At 27.9% G+C, this 16,413-nt stretch overlaps 1 long non-coding RNA gene across 1 annotated transcript; it reads right to left on the reverse strand.

Moving 5' to 3' along the window:
• Positions 1-13,847: 13,847 nt before the first annotated feature.
• LOC114254398 lies at positions 13,848-16,306 on the reverse strand. The gene is made up of 3 exons (XR_003625755.2): positions 15,433-16,306; positions 14,668-14,747; positions 13,848-14,236 (listed from the first exon to the last, which is right to left on the reverse strand). It is a non-coding gene; the product is annotated as an uncharacterized LOC114254398 (long non-coding RNA).
• Between the last annotated feature and the right edge of the window lie 107 nt (positions 16,307-16,413).

The following is a 16,413-nucleotide window of genomic DNA, read 5'->3' on the forward strand; positions in this document are numbered from 1 at the left end:
TATTTATAAATTTAATTATAAAAGATGTATTTGCTTTATAAATTTAATCTCATCGTTATATAAAAGAGATATATATGCACAGAAAATAGTTCGTAACAAAACTGATTTAATTATCTAGTATTTAAGATAGCAAAAAGGGATGATTCGTTATTCAAGTACATAATCCTGGTATTAACATCGCATATCAATCGGATACAGATGGTATTAAACATTATGACTAACGTTTAAAAATGGATTAGTTTTAAGCCCCTTTATATTAAAAAATGTTAGTACGCAAATGCGAACTGAGAAATCAATGATTTACATTATGTAATTATTTTTAAATTTAATTCTTTTTGCTTTGTTCTAAAATTAGGAGAACTATTTTGAACCGTATAAATTAAATATTTTCTACGTATTTTCTAATAAAAAAAAAAATAAAATCCAAAGCGCGCCACATTAAAGCCTTTTAAATTATTATAACTTTTATTTTTTTTAGATTGATAACCTAATACATCATCTTCCTTTGTGTTGCATCCTTCCTTTGTATGGATTATGCTCCATAAATAAATTTGACTGGATTTTTATGAAAGTAGCGAATTTTTGAAAGCTGTAAATCGACTGCTTTCAAATTTCTTCTACATAACATAGATTTTTATACGATAGTATGGTTGCCTCTTTTATGATACGGTATAAAACATATATTTTAATATCGTAACCTGCAGACTGCACGGCAAGTTATTTCATAGAAAATTCAACATCAACCAACACATTTGCATATTCTTTTATGGCGTGTCAATTATGTACACTTCCTTGCAAATATTATTATGGAAATTTGTAATTCATATTTCTTTATCTTGATTGTAAATTACAAAAAATTTACCATTATTATATTTTATGTATTCTTTAGTTATGCGCTCTAATAACACTGTCCGACATTGATTTTCTCTATAAACCGGATCATGTGATTCTTACAAATTTTTTGTCGCTGAAAACAAATCCGTAAATAAAATTATTTTATCAAGTTATATTTCCGAGAAAATTGGATTTAAAAATATCGCAAATGTCATCTCTTAGTACTTCTGAGTTAAAATATGATTTCTTTGATTTTTTTTAATTGTGAAATTATAGTTAAATTCTTAAATCAAATTTTTCTTCAAAAATATAAAAAAAGCAACATACTATTTAAAAGTCTTGTAGATATATTTAAAAATTGTATTAATGTTTGAAAATATAACGTTAAAATATTACATTAAAAAAATGTATTAATTTCTAGACAGTAACAATTTTCAAATAATAGAGTTTGAAAAAATTAGAAATAAATTAATTTTTGCACTTAAAATTTATTTAACAAAATGTAACAACAATTTTTGATCACAATGTCTATGGACGACAACATTATCGATATTTCCAATTTCCTTTTCATCGCAGAAGCTATGACGAAATTATCGAACCGAACGATCATCCTGAGTGAGCATCACATGAAGAATGGTATGTCGCTGATAGAAAATTATAGCATTCACGTGTTACGACATTCACGGAACTGTGACGATTGCATCCCGGGAATACATACAGGTTAGATGGAAGGAATTAATTTCTCTGTGACACACCTATTCTCTGTTTTTCACATGCATAATAAATGAAAATGTCCATCAACCGTGTGCCGGTTGTAATGTTGTCGAGTTTACGAAAATTATATTTAATATAAGAGACACAAAATTATATGATGCCTCACATTACATTACAGCATATTTTACAACCTTCATAGTCGACATCTTTTAAACAGGCAATCCCAGACGGAAAATAGAAGCGGTATCGTCCTACTTTTCTATTGTGCAAAGTCAAGTGCAAAACATGATGGAAGTAAATGACAAATATGCCACAAGTCTTTTAATTAAAATTCTAACTTATTTTATCGTAATTTTTAAATTATAGACAGCATTTGTCATTGTATATTAAGCAATATACTGTAATTGTAGTTGTTCGGAAATTAAGTGAGATTAGATTGTACAAAATTAGATATTCTCAAATGTAGAATTTAATAAAGTACAAAACCTTTTAGTTTTTAGAGATAACATTAAAGTGCATTCAGACATGCAGTGTAAAATTTGATAGAACAATGTATTATACACCATTAGGAATATTACTTTCAAGAGATCCTTAGCCGTAGGGAATATTTGCAACAATGCAAGATTTGGCGACAAAAAACTCAATTACAGTCAATTAGATTAGAGTAAGTGAAATTAAATGAACACGTCAAATTCTCAAGCGTATTTAAGGTTCCTAAAATCTCTGTTTAATCATAGACAGCTTACGCGAAACACACATGAAGTGCTTTGAACGATTTACTTCCACATTTGCACTTGGCGTCTCACAATAAGAGCAAATACTATAGCTCTTATTGTGCTTCTCTCGTCTGGGATTGCCGCGATACGTACGTTTGTAAGATGTCAAGATCTCTACTACGAAGAAAGGAAAATGTGGTATATCAGTTTAAAAGATTAAAAGATTTTTTTAATATTAAATTGCGTTTTATCGTTTAATAGCAAAGTTATATTTAAATACAATTTACTTTGTAATAGCAATATGTAGATATTATTTAATAAATCATCACGAGACATTTCATGGCGTTAATTAATTGACCGTAAAACATATTTGCGTTTGTATCACGCAAATTAATCGATTATAATATAAAAATTTTATACCCGATTAAAGCTTTTTAATAATACTATTTGTATATTTTCTGTATGTTTGTTATATGCTTTTTGATTTCATTATTCGTAAAAAATTAATTGGATGCATGCGCGGTATAATGATCTTTTTGCAATAAAAAAATTATTCATAAATAAAATATAAAATAAAGTATCACTTAAAAAATAAAATTTACTGGTTTCAAAATAAAAACAAAGTTGGAGCATATTTTTAACTTGTATAATGTACTATGTATAATCTCTTGCTTTACTACGAGACATTTGTTTTATACGTTGAATTATTTCTACGTTAATGCCGTTTAGCCGTGTATAAGTATGTATAAAATGTGCAGAGAGTAGATTTTTCATTCTTTCATTTCATAGAAGCAAATTTAATTTTAGACATTCGCAACTGTGACATCTTTACACACCTTTTTTAAAATCCTTGCTGAATGAATTTGCTGTTTTAACAAAGTATAATGTTTTTATTCGTGTTAGAACATCTGCATCAATTACAAAGAAAAAATATGTATAATATGATGTCGTTAGATCACTTTGACATTTATTAGAAATTTGTTTCCTCCGGCCAATGCTTTAACTCTATATATATGTATATGTTAAATTTAATATTCATACGTTAATTATAGAATTGCAAAGGGAGTTTTCGTCAACGTACATTGCCGTTCACTATTGGTTATTCCGCAGAGTAATAAAGTTTTGAATACAGTAGAGAGAGAGAGAGAGAGAGAGAGAGAGAGAGAGAGAGAGAGAGAGAGAGAGAGAGAGAGAGAGAGAGAGAGAGAGAGAGGGGGGAGGGGGGCGCACGTGTCCACCCACAGCAAGAGCTACGTTTTACATGGGCACACATACAAGTCGCCAACATAATCTTAATGACACGTAACCATGCGGTGCGAATACACAGCCCAAAAGGCATACTGTACTTAGTTTTGCAAATGAAAGAGACAACACACCTCGTGCACCCGTTCGCAAATAAATCAGCAAGCCGCACGCGCATGGTATCTACCTTCCACCTTGGTCTTATGAAACGCCGACTGGTGAAACCAGACAAATGAAATTATTGCTTGTTGCACGTACATGCACAGATGCACATTGGACGAGAAAAACAGAGCTAATGTAGTTTTGCGAGATACACGAGACGCGTGGCAAAATTAGATTCCTGTCAAGTGCTAATTCGACGTTTACGTTAAAGTGCGGCTTTTCAACCTGAAAGAAGATGAATGTCAGGCAGAATATGTACTGACAATGACGCTCAGTTAGACTTAAGCGTGAGAATGAATGAAATGAAACATGGCTTCGAAGAAAATGCTTACCACACTATTATTTCAACTATGTAAATATTCAAAACGTTGAGAGAGCAATATGTTTAGATTAACATTTTGATTTTTGATATACTTATTATTATTTTACTAACTAAATTATCCTCTTATCTTCTTTTTATTAAAATAATATTAATATCAAATTTCTACTATCGAATTTTAGTATATTAAAAATATTGTTGTTATAAAATATCATACTCAGGAACCCGAAGGCTTCATATTCTGTTAGACATTAATTTGTCTAGTATTACCAAACTTACTAGCGTTACGGATTGACCTTATAGATGGACAGCGTTATTGAGTTTGTTGGGATATACTTCACATAGTAAAGCTTGTCTAACTCGTTACCGTCCGCTGACTATAGAAAGCTAGAGAGAAGCTAAATCTATAAATTCGTAAGCTCCACTTTAAGTACGATGTCGTCCAAAGTGGATTTTCACACTCCGACAGTATGATTATGCTGTTAGAAATTTTAATGCAACACATTTCCATTTAGCTTTTCTCCCCCCCCCCTCTCTCTCTCTCTCTCTCTCTCTTTCTCTCTCTCTCTCTCTTTCTCTCTCTCTCTCTGTGTGTGCGTGCGTGCATAAGTGTGTGTGTGTGTATGTGATGATTTTAATAACTATATATGATATAATCAATTATATTTTAAATTTAAAAAATTGTGTATATATTTGTATATAAAATAATTAATTATCCTAGAGATATAAAGGTTTACCTTAAAAGATCGTAAGTTATTAATTTTATTTCTTTCAGTGTGTGTTTACAACTTTTTCGAAAATTTTTTCTAAAATTACAATATAATTTTTAATTAATAAATTAAAATTACTAATGCTATGTTTATATTATTTTTATGCACAGATATATACACCTTTTCTTACAACTGCATGCTTATAATGCACTAGCTTGTGTAATCGCATGTTAACTACACGATTCGTACATGAAATGCTGAGAGTAAAGATCACACTGTCTATCAATTCTAAAAATTCTGTGATATCTTCTTTTCTATTGTTAAAATGTCTCTTTACGTGCATGCATGTATACACGTGTAGACATTTATAGGGAATCCTTTATGCTCCGTCGGGAATTCAAGACTGACTAAAGAAGAAACCGGAGCAGTCTAGTTGCCTTTCGTTTCTTTGTATTGGAATGTTTTTATTTCATTGGAAAACAAATTGCGTATTTCAATGCAACCTAAATATTGGAATTTGAGTTCAGATACTCATTTGGTCTTTAATTAAAGTACAAATTACAATTTCGCAAGGTAATTCAACGTGATAGTGAAATTTTGTCGAAATTCAACACATGCGTGATCGTGATTGATTCCGATAAAAACAACTCAAGTTTCATATACTTTTCTATAATAAATAAAAATTAAAGATTATTTTGTTTAAGTATTTATTTACGAAACTACAAAATTCTGAATATTAATTTAACTCGCTAACACAATTATTAAATCAATAACAAGATTAAAATTATCACAAATTTTTCTTTAAGAATATATAAATATATTCTTCAATACTTATATTACATTTTTTAAAAGCTGCTGTATTATATTGTAATTTTTTATTGTTGTAATTATATTAATAATTACAAATTATTCTTTTGCAATTTTATTATAAGAGAGAGAATCATAAATACCACTGGTGCAACACATGGCAGTGGATTATTAACGAGTAATAGCAAATTTCCGAGGACATTTAAAGAGGAAACTTCTAATTCCAAAATGTTGATGCCATGATAACTTTTAAATGGTGAGCTGTTAAAGTTGGCAAATCAAGATGTCAAAAGTTCTCTCCCATTCAGAGTATATATGATATAGTCTTTTTTTATCATATCTGTACGCAAACTTTTGACATACTAATTTGCCAACTTTAATACCTTCCAAAGTTGTTATAATTTAGAAGTTATATTAATACTCTAAATAAAAGTTAAATTGTAAATAAATTAAAAAATGGGTAAATATTTTATCTCAAAAAAGTATTTTAGACATCTTCCAAGAATACATGCAAGAAAACGAACCGAGAATACGAACAAGAAAAAAAGAGAAAAAATTTTACAACTGTGACATTAAAAAAAGGCTAATAATTAATAAAGTCAAAGAAAGTTAAACGGGTGGTATAGTTTTTCAATCGGGATTTAGATGATATCCTGGACATATTTCTTTAATACATTTTTAGAGTTTCAGCAAAACGTGTTCGTGATGATATTACAAAAGGGTACAATCCCTTCGGTATCCATAGACCCTTCTGTTCCGACTTTATTGCTCTTTTTATTAGAACGCAAACAAAATTTCATAATATCTTACCAGAAAATTATTTATGTATGTCTCCACAAATATTTTGATTACTAATTATAATATAAATATTTCAATAATTGCGATAGAAATATATAAAAAGTGTTTAATAAAATCTATAACACGCAGCAAGAAAATTAACTTCTTAAAACTTTGAAATAAAAATCCAAAATTTGATTAAATCATTTTAGAAAAAATAGTGTCATTATTAATTAAATGCAATCAAGAACGCGTTTTATAAACTTAATTGAAAAATGTCCAATGTTCACTAAAAAGGGGCTTTTAAAACTTTATATTTTATACAAAAATGTGAAAAAAAATAACATGTATACATAAATATTCTCTATACTCTATAGCAATACATGATTAAACTAATAATTACGACTAATAAAAAATGAATGAAAAAGATAAAAAAAGCTCGAATTGCGATTAAGTTAATTGCAGACTCCTATAATAGCTTCTACTTTTAAAATAACGACTGCGTAACTTTTCCGAAATTGGTAATGTTTTATTAAATTGGATCGTTGTTTAAGCCGCTGGATAAAAGCGCCAAAGGGTTACATCATTTATGCATTAACACTTTCAAAGGGTGATAGTTCATTACGATAAATCTATCTAATGTATATCCATATTAAATCGTTGGATTTCGACTGAATTAATTAGCAATTTGAATACGTCGCCTGTTTAAATACATGCAATGATTTTGTATGCTGATTAATATTCTAGTCTACTACATTTTGAACATCAAAAATAATATCTCACTTAAGAAGAGTGAAATAAATTACAGCCATTTCAAAGAAACTATTTATTAAAAAATATCTTTAAAATGGCTTTATACGGTTACTTGTACGGTTACAAATCTTTTTACATAATTAAAATAAAGAAGCAAAAAACAATTCTATAGAAATAAACAAATTTAATCACATAAGAAATGTCTTAAAATTAAAAAAAGTTTTTTATTAGCATACAATATAGCTCTTCTTCTCTTCATTTTTGTCTTTAATTATGTAAAAAAATTTAAAATTCTGTAAAGTTAATTAGAGATATTTTTAAAAATGTTAATTAATTTAGGGTTTTTTTTAACCATAAGCTTTTCAGAGAAAAAGTACTGTAAATAATTATATAAAAATACATATTAAAGGAATACTTCTAATATTGTGCTCAAATTTTGTGTTACTTTTATCAAAATTTTAGCAAAGTGATTTAGCGATTTCAAACAGCTAAAAATGAATTAAAATTGATTAAATGACGTTATAGTTGCATCAAAGTATTATTTTATTTGAAACAACCAAAGAAAACTTAAAATAATAAAGTTATCTGCCTCATTTTCTGTATAGATTTTAATTCTTTTAATACTTTTAATTCTTACGGGATTGATAAAATGATATTGTTTCTATGAAAGCTTTTTCAACTTAGTCTCAAGGGTCTCAATAAATAAAGGGTTGCTCTTACCTAATATTTTTATAGAAAGAGCATTTAACTTCATAAATATGAGATAAAAAGTACATAAAATAATACTGTTTATTCCGAGATTTTAATGTTAAGTATAAATCTAAATATTAAATCAAATACAATTAATATTCTACCAGCTCTACCTAAAATATTGTTTTATAAAATACATTAAAAAATTCCGGTATCAAAAAAATATATGTTTTTCATTTCTAAATTTAATTTATAACCTGTTTTCCTTTGTCTATGTATCACGTTTCAAAGTATTACCAAAAATTTTTTAATTTTACAAATGGTTTTATTATATTCGAGTTATTATATTTAAATATATATATGTAAAATTTAAACATAATCTCTTATTAATTCAAAAATTATTTAATTTTGTCTATACTCTCAATTCTTATGTAAAATTGCGTCTTATAGTATTTATTTCTAAATTTGATCAAAAAATAGAATTAAATCAAATTTTGTACGTATGCTAATAAATTCTAATAAATACTCGTGCAAAAATTTATTTTGATCCATTTACTCATTTAAAAGTTATTTACCTAAAACTGTAATAAAATAAAATAATTTTCATTGCATAACCCATTATAAGCCAAATTTTTTGTTTCTTTGCAGCTAATTTTAGAGTTAAAATTCGGAAATACATGCAATCAAAATTTTTTATTGTTGATTAAAAAAAAATAAATTTAAGAAATCTGTTTTAAACTTTTAACTAGTGTTGTAGAGGTAAAACATCCTCATAAGTACATATTAGTTAAATTAAATTATAAAACTTATTAGTAATAATTTACAATGACATGTATAAATACATACGCATTATATAAAATGATAAAGACGATTTAATATTTAAATAATATTAGTATTATTCCAAATAACATCAGTATTTAAAATTTAGATTCTGACAAAAAAATTGACAAAAGAAAATTTTGACAAATTGTAGACAAAAGCATATTGTATACATTTATATACTAATCTGGTTCTATCCCTCTATTTGTGAACATAATTAAAATCATTATATCAATATTGAAAAAAGATTAATAAAGTCACTGCACATCACCATTATACTTTCATACAGCAAAAATTGGTAAAAATAGATAATTATACATAACAAAGTATTATTACTTTAGCATCTTAGATTGTGTAAAAAAAATAAAATAATACTTAAAATATGTGTGTCTGTGCATATATATACTTTATACAAACAATAATATAATTAATTAATTAATTATATAATAAATATCATCATTACGATAATAAAGTAATGTATACTAGATATTAATATATATTTATAGATTTGTTTTAATTTTAAAACAACTTTTTTTAGTTATAATAGTTAAATACTTAAAATATTCTACATATTAGTTATATTATCATTAAAGATTTGATCAATTAAATAGTTTATAAAGAAGATAATTCTTTACGTAATTCTGTGTACGATAGATATTATGTCAAAATTTTGCGCACTTTAAATAATCTATAACTTATGTAAGCTGTCAAAGCATACTAATTTAAATATAATATATTTACGTACCATAAAATAAAAAAATACTTAAATAATTTAAATACACATATTTATATACTAAATTTTAACATATATTATATTTTAAAATATGCAGCATATAAAATTATAGGTTGAATTCCTAAAAAATCTAACGCAAATTATAGATCGTCCAAAGTGAGCTTTAGACTCAATACTTATGCAGCTTTTTCATGTATACATGCTTGTCATCGCATCACTGATTCTTTATGTAGGAATTTCAAAAACTCGATGTTCTCTTTATTCATGTGTAATGTAGGGGATGCTTTCTATAATGTACAGACGTAACATATTTTTATTCTATATAGTACTTGCTCTATAGTACCTACGTTCATTGCTGAGTATTTTAAAAGTACATACATAACAATCGCGGAGATTTCATTTTATTGATTGTTGAGCGCTTACGTATCTATATAAATCAATTATTTGTATAACATTACTATTAAATGCTAGAGTATTTATATAAAAGAAAAATAATTAAAAAATAAATAAAACTTTTATATGCAAACATTTTGTTAAAATCGTTTCCTAATTATATACAATGTATGTATGTATGTATGTAGGTGTGTATGTAAGTATGTATGTAGATATGTACGTAGATAGGTACATATATCGGTATGTATGTATATATGTATGTTGTATGTATGTATGCATTCTATTTTTCTGTAAATTTGTAATCTCGTTATAAAGAATAGTTAAAATGCCAAATAAAATGCAGATCGCAAAATGGATGAAGTGGTAGTCTATATATGCGTAAATATTAAATTCTTTATTTAGTAATATAAATAACTGCCATTTTATTCTCATACAATCTTTATTGCATCAAATGAGAGATCTCAAAACTTCTGACGTTTATTACTATTACGTGAGAGAAAATGAAGCGTGTACCGAGCATATTAATATAACGAGAAGCTATAAACTATGTTAAGTATGTTTAACGTACAAAGCGTACAATACATTAAAGTGTCGCATTACAAATTCAATATTACATGCACATGTAATAAATGCAATTAACAATTGTCATTTCACGATTATAATTATTTTGTATATGCACTAATGAGTATCTTAAATTTGATAAAGTAGCAAATATATCTGGAAATATATATTTTGGACTCTGTTATATTACGGCTTTATAGTACATTGCAATTCTATTTCAAATTAGACATTCACCTATTATACTTTGTTACCAATTGCGAACACTTTGTGGATAATAAATTTAATATAGAATTAAAGATGTGCATATAACGGGAAAGAATATTTTAGTACAAACGCGCGCGCGTTTGTGTGTGTGTGTGTGTGTGTGTGTGTGTGTGTGTGTGTGTGTGTGTGTGTGCGTGTGTGTACGTGCGTGCGTGCGTGCGTGTGTAAAATTCGGAATAACTGTTAAAATATTATTAAAGATACGTTATTATCTTTATTCATTTGCAGCACAATATGTAATTTATAATTATTTGAATGCCACATACTGTATATGTACCCACAAATACATATGAATGTAATAATAACCATCTTTCTTCTTTAATGATTATCAAACTCGTGGTACAAATAATAAAATCATTTTTTGTCTATATTAATTCTTACATTATTAATAAATTTACGTATCTATCTACTTAACGTAGTATCTATCTACTTAACGTATGTCAAAACATGCAATAACAGTTGAGCGCAAAATAACAATTAAGAGACATCAAAATAATTAATTACCCAATAGCCTCACAAAAAAAAAAGATTTAGACACAAAATCGACTTTGCACGATTAAAAAAAAAATAAAACACTAATACATATAAAAAATTATCGTAATTATAATCCAGCTTTGCTGGAACTGACGCAACAATTTTTGCATGTCGAACAAATTTCCTTCCTTTTATAATTGTATAAACAACGTAGTTCGTATTTATAGTGCAAGTCATACAGAAAAGTTATTCTGCATCGACATACATAGTTATATTTTTTTCATTCTCGATATCAATCTTAATGGTCATTCGTAGTTTCATTGCATGCAGATAATTCTTTATTGTCTCTTCTTCCCCATTTCTAATCAATAAATGCGACGATTGAAAAAAACAAAAAGATTTAATGTAGGTATTCAACAGTCTTGCAACTACATATTTTATATCTATAATTTAGCTTTGACAAATTTAAATTTATGTTTTCGCACATCAAAAAATATGAAAGTCCTTTGAAGTATTTTCTTGTAAAATCTATTTAAAACGGAATGCACAACATCGTTATAAAATTCTAAAATCTATTTTTAAAATGTTTTTATTCCTTTTAACAAATTTGTAAATTCTGTATGATAATTCATAAATTTTGTAGCTAAATCAATTTATTTATAATCTATCTTTACTTATTATCAGCCACATAAATAAATTTTTTATGATTTAATTACAAATTATACATGGAAAAACTAGATAATCTAGTAAGCTGTAGCTTTTGCTGCGCGAAAGTTCAATATTTATGATTAAAGAGATTTAATAAAAATATTGTCTAAAAGCAATGTCTATGAATTGTTAGAGCAACGAATTCTTTACTACAATAAAAATTGATAATATAATGAGTTTTTTTGTTACAATAGTAAAAGTATGTTACCGTAGCTAAAATGTTTTGTTAAAAATTTTTATCTATATATTTGATTTAATTTTCAAAAGTTGTCTTGCTGCATTAACAAACTTGATACGCTATAACAAATATGATTATTTTTATAATTATATTTTTACAATTTTATTCAGCTTTATAACTTTGCTACTTTAACATAGAAAACTAACTGTCTGCATGTATATTACGGCTGTAGATTTGTTAAATCAGTGAAGTTCTTAATTATTTTAACAAATCTTTTTTTTCCATGTAATAATTATATAATTTACATAGCTTTATTTGATTACATAAAAATTTATTGGAATATATATAATGTAAATAATATAATTATAAAAGAGTTTTATTTTTGCATTCAAGATTTTTTTTATTTGCTACAAATAATCATTTTTATCTTGAAAAAAGTCTAGAAAATAAAATGAAGAAATTTAAATGAACTTTTAATTACTTGTTGAGTTTAAAATTCAAAGGTTCGCAGAAGGACATAAAAATAGTAAATGAATTTCACTTCAGCTGTGGGAACGGACTAAAAATGTCCGCAGATAAATCATAGAGATTTATCTAATTATGATGTCTCTGTAAGGAGAGACAATTATTCGATTTCTCGTGCTAAGAAGATATGTATCAGAATAAAAAAATGGATATTAATTTCGCCATTATATATTTTGTATTGAAAAAAAGAAAAAACAAATTTCACGTTTTACTTTCTGATTTTAAAGTTTCTTTTTTTAAATAAAACAATAAAATAATTTTGCAATATAAATTATTTACAATAAAAATTAAGATTGTACGTTTTCACGTAAAATCAAAATAATTTAACATGTATACACTATTCTATATAACATTTTATGTGAACAAATCTGCAAAATATCATAAAATGTTGCAACAAAAAAGTTTTTTAAATCTTGTAATATAAAATATTACAACAGATAAGTTCCTAACATATCACACGTACAGTAAATTAAAAATATACTCACATAGAACTTTTGTGTTCTATCAGACATTAACTATTTTAACAATTAAATTATTAAAATAATTTTAAAATAATTACTTATTGTTAAAAGTTACTTTTTGATCAATTATAATTCATCTTTATCATTTTATGTCATTTCATCATCATTTTCATGTTGTTATGACTTATTGTTCTACTTATGATAGTACCATAGCAATAAATTGATACAATACATGTGTTTTACGAAATTGACTTATGAGATGGCAATAACTGTAATACTAATGAATCATATATAATATTACAGTTTGTGACAGTATAGCAAATGGCATTTACATTATAATGCTTTAACGTCTTTTTTTTAATTTAAAAAAATTTATGTCAAATTAAAAAAAATTAAACTTTATCCAAATGTGGACTTCATATTTTTATTTTGTGTAATGTAACATAAGTACAAAAATATCACGTAAATAAAATATTATTTTATTATTATATAATCTTTTAGATACATTACATATTTTTTTCTTATGAAACATATTGTAAAAATTATATTAAAGTACTTCAGAAACAATATTTAAATTTATTATTTTCATAGATTTACCATGAGCAACATTTCAAAAAGGTTTCAGCCATTTTAGTGGCCATTTTTTGATAACATTGCAGATTTTTTAACTTTTTAGCAACATTTCTAGATTTTAATGCAAGCATCGCGGAAGCATTCCAGAGCTGTTTCTGAAATGTTGCAAACATATTTTATCACAACTGTTATGGAACACATTCCATTTATTAGTTAAACTATTTCTGAGATACCTCTAAATATTTTTGATGTGTTTTACGTACATATCATTTATGTAAACCATATAATTTATATATTATAAAAGATTCAAATTTCAAAATAGTGAAAATCATATTCCGTTTTTTTAAATTTCCATATTATGTATTTTTATTAATACAGAAAAATTATATATAGCAAACACTTTATAACTTATAATTACTTTTTTTCATATTATTCCATTTATAATAAATCACATTATTTAATGAAATTGCCTAACACAAAGATTTGTGTAAATGTAAACTAATTCGCAATTTTTAAATTTACTGTACAATCCAAATAAAGATTACCGTAATAATAAACTATACAGGGTGATTTTTAATACTATCCTAACTATATATTTCTTGTTTAAAACATAAGTTACCTTGCGGCGATAATATTTATTTTTATCAATGTAGCATCACTGATAGTAACGTTTCTACGAAAGGTAACGACAGAGAGGAACCTGAGAGGGCGATCATCCAATGTCGTTTTAGGTATTTCTGTCTATCTAATTATAAAAGTTTATTTATCACTCACCGACCGATGCGCAGCGGCAGAGTTATTCAGCAACGTCGCTACGATGATTCTGTAACAAACAAATGCAAAGTTCAAATTAAGGCAGGACAGAAAAAACAATTTTAAAAAATAATTTACAGCATGCAAATCTGTACTTGTGCTCATTAAATGTAATAATTAATTGATAGAATATATATATATATATATATATATATATATATATAATTTTGTAAAATACTTTTATACACAAATATTTTCAAATTGAAACAGAATTCACGATTATTAATATTGGATGAAAGATAATTATTACGTGTTGAATTTTTTATTCTTTTAATTATTGATATAATTGTCGTATAATCAATATTTTCTGAAAGAAAAGAAGTTTTATAAAATTAAATTTGTATAAGACTTTACGAGGTCCTATCTCTAACGTTGTAATTTATTAAGGAAAAACTGAATGGAAAAAATTATTAATTCTATGTAAATAATAAGCATACTTACCCCAAGGTTGCTCTGCCGGGGCCCGATGCCTTTACCAGGTCTCCTCATCCTCTCGTTGTAAAGGACACGCTGCGATAATTCTGTAACAAACAAATGCAAAGTCCAAATTAAAACAGGATAAAAAAGACAATTAATATTTTAAAAAATAATTATGGCATGCAACTATGTATTTGCATTTATTAAGTAAGCGTAATAATTAATGGTAAGCGTAATAATAAATTTGTAAAAATACTTTATAACACATAAAACATTCAAATTAAAATAGAGAGCTCACGATTATTAATATTAGATAAAAGTTTGTTGTTACGTATCGAACTTTTGAGTCTTTCAATTATTAATATAATCGTTATAATAATTAATAATAAAAATATTAATTTCCAGAAGAAAAGAAGCTTTATAAAATTACATTTGTGTAAAATTGTATACGTAATTCTATCTCTAATTTTGTGATTTATCAAGGTAAACCCGAATGGAAAAAAAACTATTAATTTTATGCAAGCAATAAATAATATTCAACGTCTGTAGATAAACGACGTGAGGGGAAGGAAGATCTTCGTATCCATATTTACACATTTGGCCCCAACATGGCCGGAGCCAATGCGATGTATCAATTCCACCTTCCCCACATTCCATTTTTACTACTGCTCACTCTCCTCGTACAACAAACACTACACATATACTTTGCAGCTCCAAAACTCGCGCTCATGCGACGACCTTCCTTCCCCTCTCGTCGTTCATCTACAGACCTTGGTCATATGTGCTCACCTCACGGTTACTCTGCCGAAGCCCGATGCCTTTCCCAGGCCTCCTCCTCCTCTCGTTGCACAGGACACTCGCGAATCGAGAGAGACACGGTAGTGATTCGCGCCAAATGAAAGCTCAACGCGAGACCGATCGTGTTCTTTACGCGAGTACGCGACTTGCAAGCACCTGAGATTATCGATAACATATATACTACAATCGCGCGTCGAACTAATTAGACTAATCTATAAAACCCATGCTACGACTTCTAGTTCTCGATCGAACTGTATCGTATATGGGAGTTATGAGAAAAGCCCTTTCAGTCCATTTATTCGTACGGCACTCGCGAAGCAAAAACGCGCGACGCGACGAGCCAGACGACGGTTACAGTTTCAAAATTTTAATCGATTGGCACTCCCGAAAACGCGGCGCGGCGAACCACAATTATACGAGCAACGTGATAACCGCAATGAGTACAGTTCCCCCATAGGCTTTCACGAAAAAGATCCAAACAATTATCCTCGCAATTATCGATTATGCTGCGCTGCGCGATTCCGAGCCCGAGCACACTCACGCGCCATTGCGCTTCCTCTACGAACTACGTGACCGACACTTGGCCATACTCGACACTACTCGGCCGACTCGGGACGCCGCTCGGCGGCTCGGCTCGAGCGTAGGTCACCTAGGCCGTAACCGACCGCGCCCGACCGCGGCCGAACGTAACCGACCGAGCGACGGAGCGCAGTACCGTGCCATACGCCATACCGTGCGTGAGGCGTACGAGTGTGCTCGCGGAATAACCGCTCTCGGGTTCTCCTCTAGTTAACAAATTGTCGTAATTGATATTTATTATACATATTTTGCCGTATGTGTAAAAAGTTAATAATTTATATCATGTTGCGTTACCGAGTGATGTGCCGAGTGATCTCTGCTTGCTGCTCGAGATGGCGGACTCGTCACGTTTGGATCGTGGTGCCTCTTGGTGGACGTTCAGACAAGTTGGTG

This window comes from Monomorium pharaonis, chromosome 6 (assembly GCF_013373865.1).
Source record: "Monomorium pharaonis isolate MP-MQ-018 chromosome 6, ASM1337386v2, whole genome shotgun sequence".
Classification (NCBI taxonomy): domain Eukaryota; kingdom Metazoa; phylum Arthropoda; class Insecta; order Hymenoptera; family Formicidae; genus Monomorium; species Monomorium pharaonis.